At 43.4% G+C, this 21802-nt stretch overlaps 1 protein-coding gene across 26 annotated transcripts in view; it reads right to left on the minus strand.

Annotated features, from left to right (window-relative positions):
• MAP2 (microtubule associated protein 2) overlaps positions 1–21539 on the minus strand; it is a 279546-nt gene extending 258007 nt beyond the window's left edge. For all 26 annotated transcript variants that reach the window (XM_082230891.1, XM_082230887.1, XM_082230882.1 and 23 more), the window contains exon 1: positions 21490–21539. The gene's annotated coding sequence lies outside the window, so the exon portion shown is untranslated. The remainder of the gene's footprint in view (positions 1–21489) is intronic.
• Positions 21540–21802: the final 263 nt, after the last annotated feature.

Here is a 21802-nt window from a genome sequence, read left to right on the forward strand (position 1 = left end):
GTGTGCCTATGCTTTCTACGGGACTCCAGCAAGAGGCACCTCCCGCCACTTTTATCCAGTCTTATTTCATTGGTTACCCACTGGCTTCCAGGCTCAATTCAAAGTCCAGGTTTAATCTCTGAGCACCCTAACGAGTGTAGAACTATGATATCTCAAGGACCATCTTCATGCACAAGTACTGATCTGAACATGTAATTGAAGCCCTTCTCTGTTTCCTCCATCATCTGAGGTACAGCAAGTAAGATGGGATTTTTTTGGGTCATAGAGCCACAATTGTGTAATGGTCTCCTTGCCCCCAACATTACTGGCCTTCCACCATCCAGTTAAGCCATGTTCAGACCAGTTTGGTGGTTAACGAAACTGCTGACCTCGAAGTTAACTGATCTGATGATAGTTTACTTGCTGTGCTGATCTTCTCACGGTTTCTTCTCTTTTCTGTTTACTGTTTTATGTATCTTGATGTTTTATTGTGAATTTTAACTTGATTGCTAGCCACTTTGGGAGTCTTTTCTTTAAGGAGATAAATTGTATTTTAATTAATATACAAATAAAATAGGAGTGAATGTAATTCAAATTGTACTGGGTTCTTTGGCAAGGGAAATACAAAAATCTAGTAAACTGGAAAGTGCTCTATTTTCTTATAATAATCTTATTATGGAGGCTGACTGCTGTAAAGGTATAGGACCCCTGGATGGTTAAGTCCAGTCAAAGGTGACCATGGGGCTGTGGCACTCATCTCTGCTGTAAACCACACACTTCTACCCCTAAATAGATTTTCACATGACTGCAAGATATTCTGATTCAGTGTATGCCTCTCCCATTTTAAAAAATCTTATCTCTTTTGAAGTAAATGAGATCCACCTATAGACGCTGAGGACATAGGGCAAAATTATCCTGTGGATAAAGTTTTTCCATGCAAATATAATGTGCTTGATATTGTTTTACCTTGGGGTCTACTCAAACATTATCTTTCTCTCTCTGCTTTCTTTTTTCATGGGAACATCTCCAGGAGTCACAAAGAGTTTTTGAAAACCCACCTTAGCTGAGGAGTTCTAGTTCAATTTCTGTTATCTCCTGTTAAACATTATTAGCCTGCAAAGTTAGTTAATCTCTTGCCCGTCAGATCAAATTGAGACAGTGCTGACAAGGTGGAACAATAGTGAAACACCAGCTCTTAATAGGCAGAGCTTTGCTCTGCAATTTTCACCATTAGAAAATCTGCCTAAAAATTTTGAGACTCTGTTCCTCAAAAGTGCTCCAGTGAAGCAAATCCAAAGCTTAAGTACTTAATTCTACAAAGGATGTTCTGTCCTTGATTCTTAAATCGGTCATCTGTCCTTAACTCCTCAGGTAGCAGTTTCATGGCTGTGAGAAGGATTTATTCATCTTTCAGGTTACAAATATGCTACTTCCTGATAAAATCTTGACTAACTAGTTTCCTTCAAAAGAATGAATGTCATTGTGCATCTTTTTAATGTGGAATGATCACAAATACACATAAAATCAAATGCTTTGCTTATCAGTATACAGTCTTTAATCTTGCACAGGGGGTAGAACTCATCCTTTAATTACATACTATGTGTAGTATATAATTAACCATCTCCTCAGGGGAAAGTAATCTGTTACCTGTAGTTTGGAAACTTAAGTGAGGGTATCTAGATATAAATTAACAGAGTATCTGAATTGGAAAAAATGTGATTATTTTATCATCCCCTTTGGGAGGGGTTTTCGTTTTGTTCTCAGTAGTACCTAATGCATATTAAATACTATTACCAAAATTGGGCTGTAAAGCATTCATCAACGGTGCTCTCCAAAGGTAGATAAAATGTTTGTTTTGTTTACTCATTTGAAGGAAACTCTCTGCTGACCAGTCCAGTTCTACGAGCCATATCACTCAGGAAGCATGTCAAGTTCTGGGAATAGTGATATTTAATATCAATCTGACGGGGGAGTGCTAAAATCCAAGCCCCACAATGGTAGGGCACCTGACTTTCCCCTTCGCTGACACATGCAAAAAACATCTGTGGTAAGTATCACCATTCTTTTCAGGACTTTTTGTTTCCTGGTAACCCTTGAAATTCTTGGAAACCCTTGGATTCTTCACTTTAGGAGGAACTTCCAAAGTTACCTTGACGTTTGGTACACACAGCTAGGCGTCTCCTGGGAGGACCTACTTGGTGCTGCTGTGGCAGGTACAGCATACCCCTAAGTTCCCTCCCATCTGATCAAGGCCCATCAACTCACAGAGTGTAAGGCAAAGAGCATTAGCCAAAATTAGGAAGGAAAAGTTTTTTCCTAAGGAAGAGCACTTCCAGCTTCAGTCAAAGTGCAAGACTAACAGCCACAATATTCACTGCTACTAACCCTCCATTAGTTTCACAGCTAATTAACACCACACCATCCTTCTAAGCTTACTAAATCCTTGGTGCTACTTTAAAAATCTATATTTAGATGCTGTGATTTTATTTATTCTAACTTTATAAATAAAACTCTCTCTCTTTCTTCTCTTAAGTAAGAATAATATGTAAATGACAGCACAAGAAACTGATAGAAAATGTTTTGGGACCTTTTAGTCTTGAAAGGGCAGAAAAGTGATTTATTATTATTATTATTATTATTATTATTATTATTATTCTCACACCATAGGTACGCATGCCATCCAAATCTGTTATCGAACTCCTCTAGGTCTAGCAATTCCTTATTTTCTAATTTTATCCATTCTTTCAACCAGCAAAGGCATGATGCCTCATAGTATAATTTCAAATCGGGCAGGGCAAAGCCTCCTCTTTCTCTCACATCTGTTAGTAACTTAAATTGAATTCTCGGCTTTTTGCCCTGCCAGATATATCTTGAAATCGCTCTTTGCCACTCTTTGAAAATCTGTTCCCCTTAATTATGGGGATAGCCTGAAATAAAAATAACATCCTTGGAAGCACATTCATCTTAATTGTAGATATTCTGCCCCAAAAGGACAGTTTCATTCTTCCCCACACCTCCAAGTCCTTTCTTATTCCATTCCACACCGGTTCATAGTTGTTCTTAAATAGGTCTATATTTTTAAAGGTTAACCATATTCCTAAATATTTCACCTTTTTAACCACCTCTATCTCTGTTTGCTGTTGCATTATTTCTATTGCACCTTGGTCCATATTTTTCGTGATCATTTTCGTTTTCTTCTTGTTTAGTCTAAACCCTGCCACTCCTCCAAACTGTTCTATTTCCTCCAATGCTTCTTTTGCAGTACTTATTGGATCTTCTATCGTTATTACCAAATCATCAGCAAACACTTTGATTTTGTATTCATTTTGACCAATTGTCACTCCTTTTATTTTTCCATTTTGTCTAATCAAATTTAAAAGGACTTCTAGGACCGTTATAAATAATAATGGCAAAAGTGGACATCCCTGTCTTGTTCCTTTTGATATCTTTACTTCTTCTGTAATTACATTGTTTATAATCAGTTTGGCTTTTTGTTCTGTGTAAATTGCCTATATTCCGTTAAAGAATTCTTTACCAACATCCATATGTTCTAAATTTTTCAACATAAAGTCCCATGTTATGTTGTCAAAGGCCTTTTCTGCATCCACAAACATCATTATGGCTTGTTTCTCATTCCTGGCAGACAGATATTCCACAATATTGATTATATTCCTTATATTATGCTTCATCTGCCTGCCTGGAAGGAAACCTGCCTGATCCTTATGAATAATTTCTAATAGTATGCTTTTCATTCTTTTCGCAAGGATCCCTGCGAATATTTTATAATCTGTGTTTAGCAGTGAAATCGGCCTATAATTTTTAACTTGTGTTAAGTCCGAATCCTGGTTTGGAATAAATGCGATATATGCTTCTTTCCATGTTTCCGGAATGTCTCTTTCCCTTAAAATGTTATTCATTACTTCTTTCAGTGGCGTCATCAAGACAGATTTCTTTATAATAGCTTGCGGTGAATCCATCTGGGCCTGGAGCCTTTCTCCTCTTTAAATCTTTTATTGCTTCTTTTATCTTCTCAATTTCTATTGGGGCATTCAACTGTTCTTTTTTATCTGTCGGGATCTTCTGCACCTCTTTCTCCTTCAAAAATCTCTCTATTTTCCGGGACTTCCGGGTTGGCGCCATCGCCAAATGGTGGATTCCCTCCAATCTCTGGAGGGAGTCTGCTCGACAGGGGTGAGGTTCTGCCACGCCGGTGATGCGGGGACCCTCAAAAACCATGGGCGTGGATGCCCATGAACCTGGTGACTCGGCTGGCACCGTTAGCGCCCTCCCGACCCGCGAAGGAGCCTTTTTAAAGGCTACGGAAGGGGGGACAGGGAGCGGCGCGGTGCTGTGAGTTTACTGCTTCCCCTGCCGAGCGAAGCCGCATGCCATTCGTCGGAGAGCGCTGACTTCTTCCTTTGAAAATTTGGACTAAAAACTAAGAACAGCAACCCGTGAGTAATTTGGAAACTGGATTAATTTTTTTCCCCTTTTTGTGGATTTGGCATGAGCGGGGGAGATGCAAAGAGGAAGTCCGTCTCCCCCCCCCATTGTAAACATTTTAAAGCAAGGATTTGACAACTAAGGTCGAGAGAAGAGTCTTTTTTTTCCTTTTTGGATAAAAGTTATTAATTCCACGGATTTATAAGTATAAATTACTGTGCTGGAGGATAAGAGCTTATTTTTTGATTAAGTGCCACCCTTCCCGGGACCGGGAGTGATCCGTGAGAGGAGCCTGCTTAGGAGATACAGAAGATTTTGACAGCTGTCAAATTAGCTGTCAAAGTCAGAAAAAATAGAAAGCTTTGGTTTAGCCGGTTATATTGTTACAAGTTGTTGAAAATAAAGAAGGACTGAAACAAATTAACCTGACTTTTGGATTGGAAGTGAAAGGAATACTAAATAACCAGAATCCCTCTAGAGGGGGTTCACGGACATTACAAGAATGGAAATAGGTCGGGAAATACTGGCTGACTTGGATGAGGTTGTTTTTCTCATGGGAAAGCTGCGAGAGATGTACGAGCAAGGTCATGTTGTGTCTACAAGTGCTACAAACTTGAAGTCAACAGCAAATATATAGAATCATAGAATCATAGAGTTGGAACAGACCACAAGGGCCATCGAGTCCAACCCCCTGCCAAGCAGGAAACACCATCAGAGCACTCCTGACATATGGTTGTCAAGCCTCTGCTTAAAGACCTCCAAAGTAGGAGACTCCACCACACTCCTTGGCAGCAAATTCCACTGTCGAACAGCTCTTACTGTCAGGAAGTTCTTCCTAATGTTTAGGTGGAATCTTCTTTCTTGTAGTTTGGATCCATTGCTCCGTGTCCGCTTCTCTGGAGCAGCAGAAAACAACCTTTCTCCCTCCTCTATGTGACATCCTTTTATATATTTGAACATGGCTATCATATAAGGGGTGCCTTAACCTCCTCTTCTCCAGGCTAAACATGCCCAGTTCCCTTAGCCATTCCTCATAAGGCATCGTTTCCAGGCCTTTGACCATTTTGGTTGCCCTCCTCTGGACACGTTCCAGTTTGTCAGTGTCCTTCTTGAATTGTGGTGCCCAGAACTGGACACAGTACTCCAGGTGAGGTCTGACCAGAGCAGAATACAGTGGCACTATTACTTCCCTTGATCTAGATGCTATACTCCTATTGATGCAGCCCAGAATTGCATTGGCTTTTTTAGCTGCCGCATCACACTGTTGGCCCATGTCAAGTTTGTGGTTAACCAAGACTCCTAGATCCTTTTCACATGTACTGCTCTCAAGCCAGGTGTCACCCATCTTGTATTTGTGCCTCTCATTTTTTTATCATTGTCCGTTATCTGCTTCAAAATTTCTTTTTTACCTTTTTCTCTATTTTTGTTCTTAATTGAATTCTGCTGGATGAAAAATGCTCTCGTCACTTCCTTGCTTGCATCCCAAACCACATTTATCCTTGTACCCTTGTTGCAATTGTCAACAAAGTATTCCGTTAACCTCTTTTGTGCTTTTTCTATAATTTTCTGATCATCTGATAGTCATTCATTTTCAATCTGAAAGTTCTTTCCTCAAAACCTTTTAATTCAAATTTTATTGGACTATGATCTGAAATCACTTTCGGTTGGATTTCTATTTGCTGGGTTCTTGGAGTCAATTCATTCAAGATCCAAATCTGATCTATCCTTGACATTGACCGGTTCGGTTCTGAGTAGTAAGTAAATGGGCGTCTGAGTCGCCAAATATCTATCAAGTTACAATTCTTTATCATTGAGGAAAAGGATTTGGGTAGTTTCCCTTTTTTACTTGTTCCCTCTCTAAGTCTATCCATTTCTAGTGAGACCACTCCATTCATATCACCCATTATTATAATTTTCTGATCCATGTGTTCAAATAGTTTTTCTTCCAAAGTTTTAAAGAACTCAGTCTTATTACCATTAGGTGCATAGATCCTGACTATAATCAAGTTTTCTCCTTGCCATTTGATCCGAACCACTATTATCCTTCCTTCTTCATCTTTAAAGATTTGTTGAGCTTCAATTTTGTTTTTTATATACATGACCACTCCTCTTTTTTTCTCCTTGTCTAAAGATATAAATTCATTTCCTAGTCTTTTGTTAATCAGTATTTTTTGTGTCTTCTTGCCACATGTGTCTCTTGTAAACAAATATCTAAATTTTTCTTTTTTAGAAATTGTTCAATTTTATTCCTCTTTTTTATCATTCATCCCATTAATGTTCCAATTCCAAATTTTTAACGCCATTATGTCCTGATTTTAAATAAATTTTATTTATTTTTCTATAATTTAGCTGTTTCTTCTTCATCTCCTTCTTCTTCCTCTTCTGTTTTCCTTCAATTCTCTCCCTCTTCTTCCTCTGGTTCTGACCCCCCTGGTGCTCCTCCGTCTGCTCTCAATGCCTTATATTTTCTCAGAAATTTCCCAGTCTCCTCTGGGCTTGTCAATCTGTGCCTCTTGCTTCTATACGCAAAAGAGATTCCTTCTGCAAACTCCCATCTAAATTCAATGTTGTTTTTCTTCAGAGTCTGTACCAATGGTTTATATGGGTCTCTTCGTTTGAGTAATCTGATTGGTATATCTTTGAAAATGATTATGAAATCTCTTTTCTCTGTTCTTTTGTAGAATCATATTTCTCATTTCTCAATCTTTAAATGTGATCAAACAATCTCCTGCAAATCTTCTTGCTTTGGCTGTTCTTACTCTCATTCTAAATGCATTTTGCACTGTTTTTGCCATTTCTTCTACTGGTAGTTCCATCCATTGTGCTAATTCTGCTATCAATTTCTCTTTAATATTTTCTCCTTGTGTCTCTGGCACGGCTCTAAACCTCAGATTCACCTCCCTCTGCCTCAATTCATTCATGGCTATTACATCCTTCATCTCTTCTTGCGCTTTACGCAGTTCCATCATCTCTACTTTAATCTTTTCCCCCTCCCGTTTGACATCTTTCATTTCCAATCTTGTCTTCATCCCCTCTTCTAAAGATTGCATTCTCCTAGACACGTTTTTTATTTGCCCTTTCAACTCATTGACTGTTTCATCAATTTTTTTATCCATTTTTCCAATCTTGTTATCAACGTGCTCTAATTTTGACTCCAATTTTTTTTCACTCTGTTTAATTTCTGCAAACATTCTTAAAATCTCTGCTTTGAAATCTGCTTCTTGCTTAGACCCTTTCCTTTCTGTTGGTGTCCCCCCATCCATCCCTTTCTTTGGTGGATTTGACATTTTAATCTAACTAGCCCAACAAAAAAATTCTTACACAATAACCTTTTATGTCCACCAGTCTCCTATAACAAAATTGACACCTCTTCAAAATACCGTAGAACCCTCCAGTATTATTAAATATTTGTCAAATAGAGCAGTCAATATTTATCAATCCAATCTTCGAATTTTAAATTTACCCAATTTTCTAATTTATAACTTTTAAAATAATTAACAGTCCTTAAGTTGTATATACGACCAAATGTCAATGCAGATTCGTCTTCTTGCCACCAATCAGGCTATTCCTCCTTTTGGATTATTTTGTTCTGCAAATTATGTCTTTGAGCTCAAATTCTATTTCAGTTAAATCCCTCCAAATTTAAATTCTTCTACGATAATCCAACAGGGGGCCTAAAGCAATCTCCAAAAAGATAAACTTAATTTGACTTAGATCCCTCTTCTTTCAAGACCGGAGAACGTAGATATTAAAGTAGAAAAAAACAACAACCATCCCGTAGATGAAGAAGACAAAGTAGTTAAACCCTTATTGTCAGATTTATAGCCAATTTTGTATCCAGTTTTCACCATAAAAATTCAGGAGAAGTATAAATGGCATGAAAATATAAGAAAATAAAATCCAAAACCCAATCCCACAGATGGAAGAAGACAAAACAGTTGTAAATCCTTATAATCCAATTTATGTCCAATTTTATATCCAGCTTTCAATGTCCATCAGCGAAGGAGTAGGAAAAAAAAAGTTGTACCATCTCATTCCAACCACTAGAGGTCCTAAATCCGTTTTGGTGTGGCGTAGTGTCAGGGAACTGACATCGGAGGAAAGGGAAGTGGTAGGGCTCCCAGAGACTGGGAGAGAGTCAACAGCTAAAGCAGGGACCAGTAGGGGGAGCGCGGGGTCTCTGGAGGAGGATCTCAGTAATGCTGAGAGAGACGCAACAGCCCAGGCAGGAAGCAGAAGGGGAGAGAAAGGGGTGAGAGACACTTCGAGCGAAAATAGCGGGGAGGTGTCAGAAGCAACTGCAGGGAGACCTATGCTTCGCCGGAAGCTGTCACGTCGTGAGTCCAGGAGACGCGTTTCCGTTAAGGAACTTCTTTGCTGGAAGCGCTTCCGCAGACAGCCACTGTCGGACTCTACAAGTGACTAGAGCAGACATGTCTGAGGAGCTCTGTCACACACAGAGGTTTGTGGGGTCGCACAAACTCTGAAGGGGCACTATTTTAAGCACAAGCAGCTAATCATCCCCTGACAGCAGTCCGACAGTCTCTGTACGCTGCCTGTGCAGGAGAAGGCATCATGAGCGACCCAGCAGGAGCCGGAGCCGCAGGGGGTGGAGCTGGTCCAAGCTTGGAAGACAGATACCGAGCATTGGAAGTCCAACTTGCGCTGCAGACGGCGAGGCTCGAGGAGAGGAGGGCTCAGGATGCAGACAAGAAGGGGAGAACCACTCAGTTCCCCAGAAAGGTACCAGGATTAGTGCAGAAGTTTGGGGGGGACCCCAAGGATTACCATGCCTTTAGGACTGAAATGCAATATGCCCTGAATGTGCAGTTTGATGAGTTCCCTGATGAGGAATCCCGAGTTGCTTTCGTAATTGGGCATCTTGAGAAGGGGGCGCGGGACTGGGTTCGACCCCTGATGGCAACGCACAACGATATCCTGAAGGACGCTATGAAATTCTTTCGTGCAATGGATGTCATGTTCTCCAGCGATATTGAGGAGGGGGGAGTGCGCAGACAGCTAATGGCTTGCAAGCAGGGAAGCAGATCTGTCCGTGAGTACTGGACTGAATTTACCATGCTGATTCACAGATTGGGGTGGGATTTATCGGCAGCACCCATTCAGATGCTATTTGAAGAAGGTCTTTCTTCAGCTGTGAAAGACGAGCTGGCCAGGAGCCCCAGGGCGGTGTCTATGGATCAGCTGACCAAATCTGCGCTGACCATTGGAGCGCGCCAGGAGGCAAGAGCCTTGGAGAGGCGGGAAGGGAGAGGGGAACGTTGGAAGGAGTTACGCATTCCAGACATTCCTGAGCCAGCTTTCCCGCCGGCAGAGCCGATGGAAATCGGAACAGCCCACGCGCGCGCAGTTTCAAAGCCCAGTGAGGGGGCGAAGAAGGAGGGAAAGGGACCCCGGAAATGCTATCTCTGCCAACAGCCAGGCCACTTTGCCAGAGTCTGCCCCCAGAGGAAGGAATGGCAAGGGATGGTGGGAACTGTTGAGGGGGAAGAGCAGGGAGAAACGGAGCAGGTAAAAGCCAACGCCTGGTTGCCAGCAGGGCACTGCAGCCAGGCCAAAGAGCAGTGAAAGTGCCCCTTTCCCAAGTGCCAGTGCCAGAAGCTCCTCGACCTGCTCTAGTGATTGAAGTGTCGCTAGAGTTGCAAAATGGACACCCCCTAAAAATAAAGGCGCTGTTAGACTCAGGCAGCTCCTGCAATTTCATGAGCAAGGAGTTTGCGGCTGAACACCAGATACAGACTATCCCCTTAAGCAACCCCCTGCAGGTGACCACGATCGATGGCAGAGAACTGTTGGGAGGAGGCGTCAGCTTGCAGACCATCCCAATGATAATGAGGGTGGCAAGGCACACAGAACTGATAGCGTTTAATGTGGCCACCTTGGGAGGCGCTCCCATTATTTTGGGAATGAGCTGGCTAGCCCTACATGATCCGCTGGTGGGCTGGCATCAAAGAGTGGTTTCCTTCGGTTCCGCACATTGCTTAGAACACTGCAGGGGGGAAAAGGGGTCAGCAGGGGCCCAAGCCACCCTAGCAGGGACGGAAGTGATGGAGAAGGGGAAGGTGCCATCACAGTATGCTGATCTCAGCGACGTGTTCAGCGAGAAGGAAGCTGACCAACTACCCCCGCATAGGCCCTTTGATTGCCAGATCAATTTACTCCCTGGAGCACAGCTTCCTGTAGGCAGGTTGTATGCCATGTCAGTCAGGGAGATGCAGGAGTTGCGAGCGTTCATTGACAAGAACCTGAAGAGAGGCTTCATCAGAGAGTCCAAGGCAGCGGGGGGTAGCCCAGTGTTTTTTGTGGATAAAAAGAACACGGACAAGCCGAGACTGGTATGTGACTTTCGGGCCCTAAATGCAGTGACAGAGCCGGTGGCTTTTACTATGCCCAGGATTGATGATATTTTGACCAGGGTGCGAAAAGGAAAGATTTTTACAAAGCTGGACCTAAGGGGGGCGTACAACCTGATACGTATAAGGAAAGGGGATGAATGGAAGACCACCATGTTCACCCCTTTGGGGGCATTTGAATATCTCGTTATGCCTTTTGGATTACAAGCAGGCTCCGCGTGTTTTCAAGCCTTTATGAACCATGTACTGGGGCCTTTGCTCTACAAGAATTGCGTGGCCTTCTTAGATGACGTGTTGGTGTATTCGGAGAATGAGGAGCAACATGTGAGAGACGTCAGAGAAGTGTTGAGCAGGCTGCATGCCAACAGACTGTGGGTGAAACTGGAGAAGTGTCAGTTTCATACCAAGGAGGTGGAATTCCTGGGGTACCGCTTGTCAGACAAGGGGTTGGCCATGGACCCCGGCAAGGTTCAAGCGGTGCTGGAATGGAAAACCCCAAGACTAAGAAGGATGTGCAAAGGTTCCTAGGGTTTGGAAACTTTTATCGTAAGTTCATCCGAAACTTCGCTCACCTGACGGCGCCCATCACGGACTGTCTCAGCAGCAAAAAGAAGTTTGTTTGGACGGGGGAGGCGGAGCGAGCGTTTGAGGAACTGAAAAAGGCCTTCGCCTCTGACGAACAACTTCTACATGTGGATTTACAAAAAAAGCTGAGGGTCGAAACAGACGCTTCTGACAGAGCCATAGGGGCGGTGCTTCTTCTGCAGCCAGGGAAGGAGGGGTCCGAGTGGCGACCGTGTGCCTTCTTTTCGCGAAAGCTGAACAAATCGGAGAGAAACTACACGGTGTATGACCGGGAACTTCTTGCGATTTATGAGGCCTTCCGGAGATGGAGGCACCTACTAATTGGTGCACAACAGAAGGTGCAAGTACGCACGGACCATAAGAATCTAGAGTATTGGAGAACTGCGCGAGTGCTCAACCAACGGCAGTTGAGATGGGCCCAGGAGTTCTCCAAATTTAACTTTGAGATTTGTTACGTACCAGGCCAGGAGAACGTTAGGGCGGACGCTCTATCACGCAAACCTGAATATTTGGAGGGAGAGGGTGCACCCGAAGAGACCCATGTCATTCCCGAGGATCGCTGGGTGTGTGGGGTGGCACTGGTGGGGCTAAGGGAACTGATAGAGGGAACGGTGCAGGATGAATATGCCCAGGACAAACTCAGGGGTCTCAGGAGGGAGGGAGACAAACCCGGGGGTTTTGAGGAGAGAAACGGGGCGTTGTACTACAAGGGAGCGTTATACGTACCTGAAGGAGAATTGAGGGAAAAGGTACTCAAGCAACTGCACGATAGCCCCACAGCAGGGCATTTTGGGCAACACAAAACCATGTGGCTGGTTACCAGGGAATTCTGGTGGCCCAAGGTCAGGGAAGATGTGCGGGAGTATGTGAGAGGGTGTGACCGATGTCAACGAGCCAAGGGGGAGAGGCGGGCACCGGCAGGTTTATTAGAACCACTACCCACGCCGGAAAGACCATGGGAGGCAGTGGCAATAGATTTTATGACTGATCTGCCCAGGTCCAAAGGGAAGACAGCCATTATGGTTGTGGTAGACCTGTTAACCAAGATGGCCCACTTTATAGCCTGCTCACATGCGGTCACAGCAGAAGAAACCGCTAAATTGTTTGTGGAAAATGTGTTTAGATTGCATGGTGCCCCCTTGAGGGTGGTTTCGGACCGAGGGAAACAATTTACTTCCAGGTTCTGGAGGCAGCTCATGAGCTTATTGCATGTAGAGGTGAATTTCTCAACTGCCCGTCATCCAGAAACCAACGGGCAGGCGGAAAGAGCTAATGGTGTCCTCCAGCAATATTTGAGGTGTTATGTGAATGACAGAGAGAATGATTGGGTGGAGAAGCTGGCGTTGGCAGAATTTGCCTATAACAATGCGGAGAACGTGTCCACGGGAATGAGCCCTTTTTTGGCCAATCACGGGTGTCATCCCCGAGCCTTCCCAGGGGGGGAGGGGGAGAACTGGAGCGTTCCAGCCGCAGAACAGTTCGTTGAAGAAATGGAAGCGATCCATCGCCAGCTCCAACTTAATTTAAACAGGGCGAAGGAGGAATATAAGAGGCAGGCAGACAAAACCAGAAGGGAAGGAGAAAGCATTAGGGTGGGGGATCAGGTGTGGTTGTCCACCCAAGGGTTACCATTTAAAGGAGGTTGTAAGAAGTTAAGACCCAAAAGACTGGGCCCATTTGAAGTCACGCAACAGGTCAACCCAGTGGCTTTCAGACTCCGGTTACCTAACCACATGAAGTTGCACCCAGTGTTCCACAGATCATTGCTGTCACCGTATATAGGGGACAGAGAGGGGAGGGTCAATAGGGGACCAGCTATGGAGGAAAAAGAACACAGCTACCATGTAGCGGAGATTCTCGATTCCAGGTGGAGGGGAGAGCAAGTAGAGTATTTGGTAATGTGGGAAGGGGAGCCGGAGTCGGAAAACACCTGGGTCAGGGCAGAGGATGTAGATGACGAGGTTTTGATTGAAACTTTTCATCAGAGATTCCCTCGGAAACCCCAGCCAGTGGCGAGGTTCCGGAGGGAATACTTTGCCACCACCGACGAAGAAGAAGAGTTGGAGGGGTTCGCTGATTCCGAGGTGGAGGAGGATTCAGCGAGTCGGAACGAAGACCGATGGAGGGAAATGTTCGAGACGTCGGAAGATGAGGAGGATTCTTTTAGGGGTTTCAGCTCCTCACCGCCCAGAGGAGAGAGAAGGGGCGGGGGAGAGGGGGGCCCTGGAGGGGAGGTGGATGTCAGGGAACTGACATCGGAGGAAAGGGAAGTGGTAGGGCTCCCAGAGACTGGGAGAGAGTCAACAGCTAAAGCAGGGACCAGTAGGGGGAGCGCGGGGTCTCTGGAGGAGGATCTCAGTAATGCTGAGAGAGACGCAACAGCCCAGGCAGGAAGCAGAAGGGGAGAGAAAGGGGTGAGAGACACTTCGAGCGAAAATAGCGGGGAGGTGTCAGAAGCAACTGCAGGGAGACCTATGCTTCGCCGGAAGCTGTCACGTCGTGAGTCCAGGAGACGCGTTTCCGTTAAGGAACTTCTTTGCTGGAAGCGCTTCCGCAGACAGCCACTGTCGGACTCTACAAGTGACTAGAGCAGACATGTCTGAGGAGCTCTGTCACACACAGAGGTTTGTGGGGTCGCACAAACTCTGAAGGGGCACTATTTTAAGCACAAGCAGCTAATCATCCCCTGACACGTAGTTATAAAAGTTATAAAAATAGTGAAAATGTCCTAATTAGTTGAAGTCTCTTACATACTTTTTCCTTCTTTATGGCAAAGATTCAAAAGGAAAAAAGAAAATAAATTAAAGCAACATATAAGGCCAATCCAAAATGTGCTTGTTCATTAATACATCCTCTGGCTGTTAACTATGCTTAAAAGTTGTCAATGGAGTTGAAGGCTTCCCTTTCGTTTCACTGTCCTTTGTTCTTTAAAAGTGAAAGTAGAGAACCGCTTCCTTCCTCTATTTGCCTCCTCCGTTACATCAAAGACTTCAAATTTTAAACAAAAAGTTGCTTTTCTGTTTCCCCTATTTGCTTTAGTATTGTCCTTAATATAGTATATCTTCTTAAAAAGTTACTTTTTAGAAGAGTTAGTGGGGGGGGGGGAGAAACAGTAGCCGCTAGAGCAACTCACTTTCCTTTTTCCGCTCTGTGTGCAGCGCTGGATCTGAGCTGATTTCGGCTGACAGCTGAACTCCGTATAAATTTCTTTCTCTCCGGAGCCTCCTTGTTGTTTTCAGACTTCAAATTTATAATTAATCTGGAGCCGGATTTCTTTAATTTGAGAGCGAGGCGCTTCCTCTGCAAGCTCGGGGCTTCGCTATTCGGAGGTAGATAATGGCTTCCCTCGACCCGCTGATCCACTCCGCCGTTCTCTTCGCTTCTTTTTGAAGCTACCTGATGGCCGGGCGAACCGCTTCTGGTACCGCCGGGGACCTGACCTTCTGGACACCCACCAGAGGTATTTTAGGGGGCTACCGCGGCCTGTAGCACCCCTATTCCTCTGAAATAGCACGGGATTTTCCTTGCGGTAAAATTCCCGCTTGCAGCGAGATCGCGCTCCACCGGAAGTCCAAGTGATTTATTATTCTTCATCCTTCTTTATGGTTACTTCTAGAGCCTCTTACCAGCATCTGTATTTTGAGTTGAAATTTTCTTATGTATTCAGATCATTTTCTGTACAAGAATGCCCAGGGGGAAATCTAGCTGAAGGGGAAACAGCCTTCACTGAGTGCTTGTTGCATGAGCAATCCTCAACTAGGTCCCATGATAAAGAAAATGAAGGCTCTCAACCAGTCAAGAACAGCTTTACAAAATAAAAACACCAACCCTTCACTCTTAGCCTCTGGGATTAAAGTTGATTCCCCAGTAATAACTAATCAATGTAAAGTGTGAGGTGACTCATTCTTTGCTTAAAGCTGAATAAAATTTGAAGCCCTAAAAAAACCACTTTTCATGGCTTTATTTCAAACTTTAGAAGTCATTTCATCAAATGATACTATATTTGGAAGTCAAAGCGGGATAATGGGGGGGAAACTTTCTAAAAATGTTTCACAGAGTATCCTTTACATGCAAGGAAAAGAGGAGCTCAAAAGGCATCCAAGCCAGACCTGTCATGGTTTACTTCAGATTTCCCGAAGAATCATCAGGACCTTTCGATAGTGAGGACTTTCCACGTTCATGCAAGCTTCCCTCTTAAGAGTACTTCTACAGGGCTCATGTCCAGAGCAACCCCAGCAAAGTCTGGGCTGGGTGAAAAGGCAGAGGCTCAGGCCCTGCAGCAGGAGAATGTGGGTGCTCAAGATAGATGGAGGAGCGTGGAAAGCTTTCTTAGGCCAGTGGCAGAATGTAGGCAAAGAACACTGTTAACATCCTTAAACGTACACGCGTTGTCCCATTTTTCATCTGAGAAATGAAAATTGTTCAGGGAGGTGAATTACACCACATTTCCACAAGACACCTTGTTCAGCCCTAAGCCACAAAGGATTAAAATTAGCTTTGGAGTTTCACCACAGACTCCCCATGTGACCTGAGGGAAAGCGAAGTTGCTAAAGAATTACATTTAGGAGTCAGAGACTAATGGCCAAATCACTGCTCAGCTCTGGAGCTTATGGCATCCTGAGGGAAGTCACTACCAGAGTGCAATGCAGCTTCCTTGGCTGTTATAAGACTTGGCAGCTGCTCTGAGGTCCCTGTCGGGCAAAACATAATTTTTCCAAAACCCCCACAAAACTTCAAATTACCTGACAATTTAATTTTCAGTTAATTATAACCCAGTTGAGTAGTCATTGCATTAACTCATTAATTTAGCATTCTGTATGTTGCTTCGTTGATTTGCAACAGAGTAACTTCAGTGAATATTGAGAGATCACACACTAGTACTCCATCCTGCATGCCAAGGTTAAATACCAGTTCAACCTCTGCATCCACTTTCAAAGGGGAGATGGCAATGCAAATTATATGGTACCATCCAGCTTCACTGAAATATTAGAATGTAAGCATGGCCATCCATAGGATTTTTAAATTTTCTTTTTGGCGGGGTGTGGGGGATATACTCCAAATAAATAAAGTTGTGCATTTTGTGAACACAGTGATACATTTCAAGTTGAAACATCATCTTGCTTTCAAGGAATCCACGAATGCTGTAAAACCACAGTGCACAACAACATTTCCCTCAAACAATGAAAGCTAAATGAAAATCAGGATGTATATTTAATCATTCTATATCTGAAAGTCAACCCTGCCCTACTCCCAAGGCAATGAAGGATGCAAAATACATTGCAATGCACTCTCAAGATGATAACCTCTTGGGCTGCACTAGTCTTAAAATACATTAAAAATACAATTTGAAGACACTCAAAAGTCATCTTAGACCAACAGCTATTTCAGGTTCATTCTTCTACTCTTAACGGCAACAGCTTGACAAAATAAAACAGCTATCACTTGCCTTCAGTGGAGAAATGGGCCGTATTCTATGGGAGAGGAGAGTAATTCTAGACACTTGGTGCCACAACCCCAAAGGCCATGCCATAGGCAGCCCTTGATACACCTCCTGAACAGATGGAACTAGCAGCACGGCAAGTATCTCTGCGGTGGGATTAGCATCTGCGGTGGGATTAGCAACTACAGTATTTTCCCTGACTACTGGATTCTGTGTCTCTCTGTGTGTAATCTGAAGTTGCCTCTAAGGACTGGCAAATTCTGAAGCTTAAAGGTTATATAGGGACATTAAAAATAAGAAGAACACTTACATCACACCTGCTTCTTTATTTATAATATAATCAGCAAAGCAGAAGAGGTGCTTCTGAGCCAAGGTAATAATGATTTGTGAGATTTCATATATTACAAGGTTCTTCAGTAAGAATGTTTTGATACTCTAGTCCATCCATGCATCTGAGAAATGTATGAAACATGAGTGGAATTCAGTGCAGAGCCGAGTGGGATATGCATACACAGAATGAGGTCCACTCTTGCAGCCCTCCAGAGCAGATTGAGGGAGAATGGGAGGCGCATGGGGAGGAGGGAGTCCTGTTGCATGAGCAGACAGTATTCCACACATGCAGCAGCGTGGCTGAATCCTGTCCTGCATGAATTCTTCTTGCTGTTGCAGTATCTGCAGATTACCTGAAACACGGTTTCCCAAAGTTCAGTGTCTGAGGGCTAAACACGGCCCCACATTATTCATGCAATTGTGGGGTGGCTGCTTATGCCTTACCAGAAAAGAGTAAACAGATAACCAAAACAGAGGGTAAAAGAAGACCCATATTTGGATATGCTCAAGGCTTTCCCCCCCCAACCACAACTTGCCAGAACTCAGTTCTGGCACCTCTCAGGTGGGTACCATTGCCATTCTAAGAGAATGAAGGAGGCATTTTGGCACCTCTTTTTCTACAAAAATAGCACCACAATCCCTTCAGAAACTGGCCTGACATGGGTCAATGTCTGAAGAGGGCTTAAACTGCTCATGATGACAACTTCTAGAGATGGAAAGAAGGGGACTTGAATGGATCCTGGCTTCATAAAATGTGAGCCTTTAAAAGGCAAAGGGGGTGGCAGGAGTTTTTGAGGGGAAAGCAAGCACCCACATCTGAACCCTGTAAGAACATTCTAAGTACAATGAGAATGGCAATGTGAAAGTTGTTTGATGCTTAAATCATTTTCTGCATTGAACTGATATTTAAAAATCTAGACAACAGAATTCTTATTAACATTTTACATTTGTGTTATTAGTATTTTACTAATTTAGTATCTCCAACTCTTTCAATACCTCTTTGTGAAACATTTATAAGTCCTTTTGGAAGGAACGCATAATGTTTACTGCAGCAGTTAACTGCAAACCCCTTTCCCACACAAACCTGTCTTCTTCTCATGTTATCCAACTTCTTATGTGTGAATTGCATACTGGGAGGCTTGATAACATGACAAAATGAAAAACCTAATGTCTCCCCAATAAACTCATCCAGTGTGAAAATCTGTATCTATTTGTATTTCCCACAGGCAGACCAAAAGCTAGCTAGCAGGACAGAGAGGACACACCATTAGTGGGCCTCGAGTTGCCTTGAGAAGTCTATGCACTTGGTTAAAAATTCAATGACAGGTCAAAAATCACACACACACTTTGCTTTTCTTCCAGAGGGAAGTGAGAAACAAATATTTAGAGCAAAAATATAATCAAGTGGTTGTATATCTTAATTTTTGTTATTATTTTGACATCCTGTCACTCTAGTTGACATTATGCTTAGTATATAGTGTTTACCCCTAGTCTACCTTAAGGGGATGGGGCTTTATCAAAAAGTAACAACAGATATCTGGGTTTTGCCTTTCTGTCAAAAGTGATCCCCCCCCCATTTATTTTGTAAAATTTCATCTTAGCGTTCTGCACTTTAGTTTCCAGTCTCTACGCCCAGCTGACCTCTGCAGCACACAACCCTCTGCCACTTGCAGAAGGTGCCTGTTAACAAGCTGGGGATTTTCCAGCTTCAGCCACACACACTGCATAAACCACAGTGCTCCTGCAATCGTTGTACAACCATGGCAGAAGAACTTGGAACCATCGACTTACCACTGCACAAGTGCCTGCCTCCTCGTGTAAAGGAACAAAGCCCCTACGCTAGATAGGAGGAAAATATTCCACTGAACAATACACAGATATCAAGTTGCCAAAGAAATGCAAGCTGAGTATCTGCTCATCTGCAACCCACATACATGTTCCACAGAATCGCTTCCAAAGCATACATAATAATCAAAAGGAAAACAAGGTCCCAGGAAATGGGAAACCTATGATCCTCCTAATTCCCAACAGATACCAGTATAACTTTAACATATACCCCAAGGTATTTTCATTACTCCAATTTGCTCCAACCTTCAGCCTGGTGTAATGAATGAATGCAGGGGAGCAATGTACTCACAGCACCGTCATGTTTCACACATTCAAATATTTGCTACAGTAGCAGCTAAACTGATCCAAGCCTATCTTGCACAATGAGATGCTGTCAGCTTGAGTCATTCTACCTCCTAAAAAAGGATGTCTGATTACATGATTCAGGTGCACCAGTAATGCAGTTGAAATTTGTGCCAAAAATACTAAGTTGAGATCAACAGGTTTGTATTTCTAATAGAGCTTCTGATTCTTATTAATGTATTCTCAAATAAGCTTCAGCATAAAATTGGACCAAGAAAAGGTCAGAACCCTGAACAAATCCATCCTGTCTCATAGCTGACAGAATGTCTACCAGCTCCTTTTGCTGGAAAATGTTCTTGGCAGCTGTTCACCCAAATCTGATAGATGGTAAGAGAGCAAAATGCTGTGTTTTGGACTCAAGCTACAGCATTTGACTCAGCGTACCCAGCTTTTTAATGTATTTAACGGAAGCTGGGAGTAAAATAAGGCCTCTCTGAAAGCAAAAGTATCTGTAAATCAATCAATCAATCAATCAGCAAACTCACTGTGGGAGTTTTGTTTTCTTTGGAGTTTGTGCCCCATTCCAAAACCCACCCACACTTAGTCTGAGTCAAGAATAAGTTCAGCATTTTATACAGAGTGTGTGTGTGTGTGTGTTCTTTTTGTTTGTTAAATTCAGAAGCTCGTGGCATGGTCCTTATGAAACTGCAAAATCAAATGAGGGGATTTTATGTTGGCACTTATGCTTACAAACATACACTAAATAGCACCTCAGGCAGAAGCCTAGGCTAGACATTCTTGTGCCTTACTTATGGGCAGGGACTTTTTGATGTGGCAGAATATTTAGGATGCAATCCTTGGTACACTTGTCTGATAGTATGTCCCACTAAACACAGGGGGACTGACTTCTGAGTAAGCATGCACAGCTGGTAAAATGCGGTCTTGACTATGCTACCACTCAGTGGATTTGTAACTGGCTGACTGACCAAACCCAAAGGGTGCTCATCAATGGTTCCTTTTCATCCTGGAGAAGAGTGACTAGTGGGGTGCCACAGGGTTCTGTCTTGGGCCTGGTCTTATTCAACATCTTTATCAACGACTTGGATGATGGACTCAAGGGCATCCTGATCAAATTTGCAGATGACACCAAACTGGGAGGGGTGGCTAACACCCCAGAGGACAGGATCACACTTCAAAACGACCTTGACAGATTAGAGAACTGGGCCAAAACAAACAAGATGAACTTTAACAGGAAGAAATGTAAAGTATTGCACTTGGGCAAAAAAAAAGAAGAGAGGCACAAATACAAGATGGGGGACACCTGGCTTGAGAGCAGTACATGTGAAAAGGATCTAGGAGTCTTGGTTGACCACAAACTTGACATGAGCCAACAGTGTGACGCGGCAGCTAAAAAAGCCAATGCAATTCTGGGCTGCATCAATAGGAGTATAGCATCTAGATCAAGGGAAGTAATAGTGCCACTGTATTCTGCTCTGGTCAGACCTCACCTGGAGTACTGTGTCCAGTTCTGGGCACCACAGTTCAAGAAGGACACTGACAAACTGGAACGTGTCCAGAGGAGGGCAACCAAAATGGTCAAAGGCCTGGAAACGATGCCTTATGAGCAACGGCTAAGGGAGCTGGGCATGTTTAGCCTGGAGAAGAGGAGGTTAAGGGGTGATATGATAGTCATGTTCAAATATATAAAAGGATGTCACATAGAGGAGGGAGAAAGGTTGTTTTCTGCTGCTCCAGAGAAGCGGACACGGAGCAATGGATCCAAACTACAAGAAAGAAGATTCCACCTAAACATTAGGAAGAACTTCCTGACAGTAAGAGCTGTTCGACAGTGGAATTTGCTGCCAAGGAGTGTGGTGGAGTCTCCTTCTTTGGAGGTCTTTAAGCAGAGGCTTGACAACCATATGTCAGGAGTGCTCTGATGGTGTTTCCTGCTTGGCAGGGGGTTGGACTCGATGGCCCTTGTGGTCTCTTGATTCTATTCTATGCACAGGATTGAAGGGTTCAATATGCAATCCCCCATCTGCATCCTCACATCATACATTCTTAGAAGGAATCTATTAAGTTCTTTCTCTCTCTTTGGTAGCATAGAGATCAGAGCTTTGTAATAAGGAACATGTTCCAGATCAATCAGACATCCACAGAATATTTTTACACTGCACGGGCTTAGACTATAACAAAAAAGATACCTACCTTTGGGTAGATTTGCCAGCCAGTGAATACCTCGGCAGGTTTTCTACAGTCTAAAAGAAAGAGAGGGAAGTTAATTAAAGTTAGAAACTGAAAATACTCATATGGTCCAGTTTTCAGACATGCTGTGCCAGCATTTAAGTGATAAAGGCAAAACGTAGCAAAGACTATACTGGGGGGGACGGGGACCCAGTGTTATACTGCGCTCTATATGACACTGACCAAACGAATATAATTTCATAAAACAGAGGTAAATTGTAATACCAGACAAGAAACAATGCTCCTCTACATCTTTAAAAGGTACAGTCCAGAAGGC

The sequence above is a fragment of the Podarcis vaucheri genome (genome assembly GCF_965113315.1).
Source record: "Podarcis vaucheri genome assembly, chromosome: 1".
Lineage (NCBI taxonomy): Eukaryota > Metazoa > Chordata > Lepidosauria > Squamata > Lacertidae > Podarcis > Podarcis vaucheri.